The 6,036-nt window shown below is 42.7% G+C and overlaps 1 long non-coding RNA gene across 1 annotated transcript; it reads left to right on the top strand.

The window, feature by feature from the left end:
* Positions 1-27: 27 nt before the first annotated feature.
* LOC125921847 (uncharacterized) lies at positions 28-5,629 on the top strand. The gene is made up of 2 exons (XR_007457518.1): positions 28-410; positions 4,990-5,629. It is a non-coding gene; the product is annotated as an uncharacterized LOC125921847 (long non-coding RNA).
* Positions 5,630-6,036: the final 407 nt, after the last annotated feature.

The raw sequence follows: 6,036 nt of genomic DNA, 5'->3' as shown, positions 1-6,036 counted from the left end.
CCTGTTGGAGGCTGGAGGGGCCAGACGGCGTCCCTCCCTCCCCGGACCCTGCGCGTTGGTACAGCCTGCTCCGCCAGCGTCACGTGGGCGCCCCCTCTGTGACGTCGGCGTCTTCGCTGTAGCAAAGCTCGGCCTCTGGAATTCTGAGAACTAATTTGCTATTCGGTGACATAAGAGGGGGAGTGCGCTTTGCTTTCCCGGGGTCTGGGGCTAATTCCTCGTCTCTTACCCTTAAACTCGGCTCCTCGAGCTAAATACACAAAAGGGAGCGAGAGGTTCGACCCGTTGGAAAAAGTCTGTTCTGTATAGTAGCTTTAGAGGCGAGTAAGAGAAAAAAACAATAAACACCACAGCTCTTTCCAGCTAGAATATTAGGCACCACGAGAAAAATATTTGCCAAGCAGTTTTCGGTGGGTTCATTTGCTTTATTTTATTTGGGTCGGATTTTTTTGGTTTTGTTTTGTTTTGTTTCCTTGTTGATGTGGTGGCTTGGGATTTTTTGGTTGTTGTATTTTGACGATTTTCGGATTTTTTTGCTTCTGATTTTTGCCTTTTTCAAGTTTGTGGTGTTACGTAAATAGTAGGATCCCGCATCGGTTTGATTTTGGTGTGTGTGTGTGTGTGTGTGTGTGTGTGTGTGTGTGTGATTTTTTTTCCCCATCTAATCTCTCATGCGTTTTAAAGAAGATGTGTTATTTTAATATTGATACTATTGAAAGCAGCTTAAATCTTTGATCGCATGTAACAAACCCAACCCCCACTTTTTGGGGGGCGGGCGCGGGGCGGGGGGGAGGCTGCAATTTTCTTCTTTCCCTTGGACTTTTACTGAGAGGAGGCACTCCAGCGCTTGAGGGACATGTTCAAAGGATTTGTTTTGGTTTGGTTTGTTTCTTTCCAGGACAGCAAGTGGTGGGTTTACTCTTTCTGTTATTGTTGACTGTTAGGAAATTTCTTGTTGAAAGGAACGTGTGTGTATTTGGGTATGTGTATGCATGTGTCCTACAAAATTATGTGAACCAAATACAGGTTTGTGTTTTCCTTTTTCTTAAGGTCTTGATCCCCCCCCCCCCCCCCGCCCCGGCTTGTTTCAAGGTCGTTGTAAAAAATCTCTTCTGTCTGTGTTTAAGAGATCAGCCGGAGGGAATTCTAAAGGCCTGCGGTGCCAGTATCACAGATACTGCGTGTATTTAGAACAGACTGTGCTACAACTACAGCGCTCTGCACGCAGCACAGTCTTAGCTTTCTAGCCTAGTTGGGAGGAGGAGGAGAAGGGGGAAATCTTTCTTTCTTTCTTTCTTTTTTCCTTTCTTTTTAAAGGCAAATGCAGTGCAGAATCATTTCACTGTGGGCCTTGGTTTGTTTATTCAGAACTGCCAGTTTCCCTATTTAAATGTTGGTTGGGGTTTTTTCCCCTCCTACTCATCCCCGAATGAGGGAGACTCTTGTTTCTTTTATGTCTCTCTCTTAAAAGAAGGGTGTGAGGGGAAAATAATATTTCAGATTCCTCAAGAATTAACCCAAAATGTTTGGACCAGAAGCAGCTTTCAAAGGTCAGGCTGTTCTGAGCCTTGGCTAGGAGAGTCCTTCAGGCGACTCATTAAATTACAGATGAGTTCTTAAAGGTTCCACAAAATTTCTGCACATGTTAATTTCCAAAAAAGATATGTCCCAAAATAATCTACCTCTCCCAACCTCAAATTTGAGTTTATAATGGAGCAGTGAGCAGAGCTCTGAAAGATTGCGGGCTGTTTCCTGGGATATTTGGGTTCCTTTTCCCAGGAAAAGTCCACGGGAAGTTCAGATCTATTGCTGAAAATGCTGTTGTCAATGCACCCCCGCCCCACCACCACCTTTAAAAGGCTGTGTTGGGAATTTTAGAACCAGGAGAGGTCCAAAGGGGTTGGTATCTGTTTCTATGTAAGTATCTGTTTCTATGAAATCTGAATATTTTAATACTTATTGACAGATGGATTACTGCAGCCTCTGCAGAAGAGCCTGTCTTGTAAAGGATTTTTGAAAAATATACATAGGCCTAATCCTGTCACTGTTGTTGAAATGAACATTTTACCCCCAAAGACTGTCAAGTGCAGATTCATTCTGCCAGAAGGCGGACTATCTGCTTTTTTATTGTCTCCTTCCCCTTCCTTTTCAGAGTTTTAAATGAATTCCACTGGATTCAAAATGATACCCCGATTTTGCTGAAGTGATTTTCTCTGTGCATTTATATGTGTTATATTTTTTCTATCTTTACGAGCAGCAAGAGTTTCAGGGTTTCCCAGGTGTATCTGTATGGTTTGGAATGTGAGATGTACGCCTCTGCCCTATTACTGATCCTATGATGGACATTACTTGTATGATTTTTCATGGCTTTTCTAATCAAAGTTGCCATCCTGTGTCACTGGTCCCCTGCCAGCGCCCCTGACCAACCCAAACCTTAAACACCGTTTGTCCCTGCTGCGTTCTCTTTGCCACTCCAATCTTAGCCCCATGGGGGCGCTGCAGAGCAGAGGGAAATCTGCTCCCACTGGCTATAGAACCAGCCAAAATGGGGGCTGGGAAGGAATTCACCCTTCTTGTACCTCAGCCCTTTTTAATTCTTTGCAGGGAGCCCTTACAGGGAAAACTTACCAGGCCTGGTTTATAGATAGTTAACCCCACCACAAGGGACCTCGAACCTTTTCAGCACATTATTTCTGGGACCAAGTGCCAGAGTCCCACATTTCTACGACTGTTTTGTTTTTCTGTTTGTTTTGGTTTGTTTTTGGCTTTGTTTTTTTGCCAAATCAGTGTTTACACTGAAAGAAATTGATCGGAAGGACACCATTAAAAGAAAAAAAAATATTGAAAATATTCTAAAGATAGAGACTATGTTCGGATAGATCCCTTTCTCTCTACTGAGTGAACAATGAGGAAAATTGTGCACCCACTCCTCAATCTCTTTTCAATTCCTGGGAGCGTAACTGTCAGATTTTATACCAGTTGAATTTCTTCCAGAATGTCCTTCTTTCCCGCATTCTTGATCTCTCCCCATCAGTAGCCAGTTGGCATCACTGTGTGGGCTCCCTCACTCCAGCAGTGCTATGTTATATAGGATTAAAGAAAGAATGTATTCAAATTATTTTAAATCATCCTTAAGAAGCTCTAAGGAGAGATTCCATGTCTGGGGTCTTATGAGTGATTCCTGTCGACTTGGAGGGACTAAGTATCCACCAGTCTTATCATTTAATTGTCCCTGGCTATTAATACTCAGAAGACCAGGTCAGGCCCTTTGCCCAGGGGATGGGCATAGTAATAGGTTCCTAAACACAACTGCTGCGTAAATATAAGGTTTGTTACAAATCAAATAGCCTGGTCCTAATATTACATTTAATTAACGAACAGATTTTGCATCCAGTTCCCCACAATTCAGTCATAGCTGAAAAGAAAGCTATCCTTGGAATAAACACCTTCTTGTCCTCTTTTTAAGGAGGCTCCAAACAGGAAGTTGATTTCACCTGTCAGGAACTTCTGACACCTTGGTAGGTCTCTAAGGTTTCACATCTCAGAATTAGAGATTTTAGAACTGGAGGGAACGTTGCAGATCAATCACTCACCTCCCCCCAGGTTTCACTCTTTGAAGAGGGGAGGTGGCCCTCACCAGAGGCATGCATGACGCCAGGACAAAACTGAAAATGGGTATTCCTTTGAGGGTCCTGCATCATTTCAGGAGAATGAGGGTGATCTGACTACCTGGCTTTGGAGGAGAGTATCCTGTTTTCTGGCAGAATTGAGGAAAGCAAGACTGCTTTGGGCTCCTTATAATCTGTAAATTGTTTCTCAGAACGAAATCCAAGTCCTGACGATACTGCATTTTGATGGGCATTGGGTTTGGTTACGTTTGTCTCTGGCGCTGTGCTATTCTAGGTGACTTCTGGTGGGTGTGGGAGATACTCTCCACCTGATGCATAACATTTTACCTATTCCTTTTCTTTCAAATTCTTCATTTAGACCTATTGTAAACGAGCTCCGTGTATTCTTGGAGAAAGAAAGGAGTTTTCTTGGTATGTTTTAGAGAAATTGAGTAGAAAGTTTTGAGACATTAAAAAAAAAACCAGAAGATGATTTCCAGCTACTACCTTCTGAAAAAGAAGTGTCAACGTTTAATTTTGATCCATATGCTGCCTGCTTTCAGCCTGTTTTATTCTGAGATTTTTTTTTCTTTAGAAACCTTTTCAGCCTAGCTCAGAGTCCCCCCCCCCCCAACAACACTGATTTTCCACACTTTTCTCACTTATTTAAAATGGAAATAAATATCGGGAGCTTAAAATAGAGAAGTGATGGTGGGGCGGGGCACCTAATCATTTGTTTATTGCACTGGATTGCACTGGATCACTGTTTTGAATAGCAGGGTTTTCACTTCCTATGAAACTTTAGCATGAAGGAAAGCAGCAGCTGGACCAGGAAGGGATGAAGAGAGGAAAGCACTTGAGTGTTTGTAAACTCTGGGTAGCTGGCCCACCCTGCCTGCGGCTGAGCTGTCTTTACTACCTAAGGCCAGAAGTGGAAAAACTTGATTTGCGTGTTGTGCCTGCATTTTTTTTTTTTTCCCTTCTTCTCCACACCACCCTCTGTACACCTGGCTATGCAGAAGCCTATCTGAAGCCCGGCTTGATGGCAGGCAGAGCTGGAGAGCGGAAGAATGTGCGGAGGGAGGGAGTGCTTTCGGTACTTTTCCATTCACATCTCCACAGTGGCTTTTCTTGTTTATTTCAACCTCCACCCGCAGAAACCTTTCAGCTGCCTGAAATTCGAGTCATTAAACTGTTCCCTGAGGTCAGACTACAGATGCTTGGTGCATGTTTTCTACATGTCTGTGACTGTGTAACATATGTACATACAGACGCACACACAAAAACACGTTACCTCCTCAGGGGCATGGTGCGAGGTAGGAAGAAAAAAACAACAACAACCTGGATTCGTTGCCAAAAAACCCTGGGTTTCTAATTACAGTGCTGCCCGGAACTCTGTTCTAGAACCTGGAGCAAAACCACTTGTCAGGACTCAGTTTCCTCAACCGTGTGAAGAAATAACCGGGTGATTTGCATGGTAGCTATCTCTTCTAAATTCTATACCTTTATATCCAGATACATATTTACATGACTTTAAGATGGGGGAACGGAAGAGGAGCTATATCTATGTGTGTACCTGGCGTGGGGGAAGGGGTTAAAATTTAAACTTCTAAGTAAAGAAGGCAGTCCTAGAATCCTCCCCTCTATCAATTTTTAACCAATTGTAGACCAAAGTCTGGGGTTATGCTGAGTGGGTTCAAAAACCAATTGAAGATTTTTAAAGTTGAGTTGGAGGAGACAGGTTCTGAGACCTTGTACCTTTGATCTCCAGCATTCATAATCAGCTGTGACAATTCTCAAGTGTATTTTCAGTACTGTAGTTCTTTTTTTTTTTTTTTCCTTCTGTTTGTTTTTGGAAACTGTCCCAGTCAATGATAGGAAGGAGATGACACTTGTAAACTGGGCAGTCTTTAAGCCACTGGGCTCCATGTGGATGTGAAAAATATGTCATAACATTCACACACACACACACACACACACACACCCCACACACAAGAAGGAAGGAAAAAAAAAAACCTAGAGAGAGATTCCTGGTAAGAAACTTAGAGGTAGCTCAGCTATCACTGCCTTAAAGGTAATTATTTGAAGTGAGAGGAAATAACAGATGAGGAGTTTGCCCTTACAAAAAAAAAAAAAAAAAAAAAAAAGCCTTGATCTTCCAGAACAAACTTGAAGGCAATAAAAGACATACTTTCACTCAGTATTTCCTATACTTTTTTGATCTCCATTCTTTAAAAAGAAAGGTCTAAAGTTTCTCAGGCCTGATTGTCTAGACGAAATAGGGTCTTTAACAGTCTTCAGCATCCTCAGGAAGTGATAAAGCAGCTCCTACTTATTAGCAGTGAGCTCCCCATTACCACCATTTCTCCTTTGGCTTAGACTTTCTGCAATATTATTGCCCATGGATGAGCAGACATGGAGCCCATTA

This window comes from Panthera uncia, chromosome C2 (genome assembly GCF_023721935.1).
Source record: "Panthera uncia isolate 11264 chromosome C2, Puncia_PCG_1.0, whole genome shotgun sequence".
NCBI classification, from domain to species: Eukaryota; Metazoa; Chordata; class Mammalia; order Carnivora; family Felidae; genus Panthera; species Panthera uncia.
This window is presented reverse-complemented; position numbering and strand designations above follow the sequence as displayed.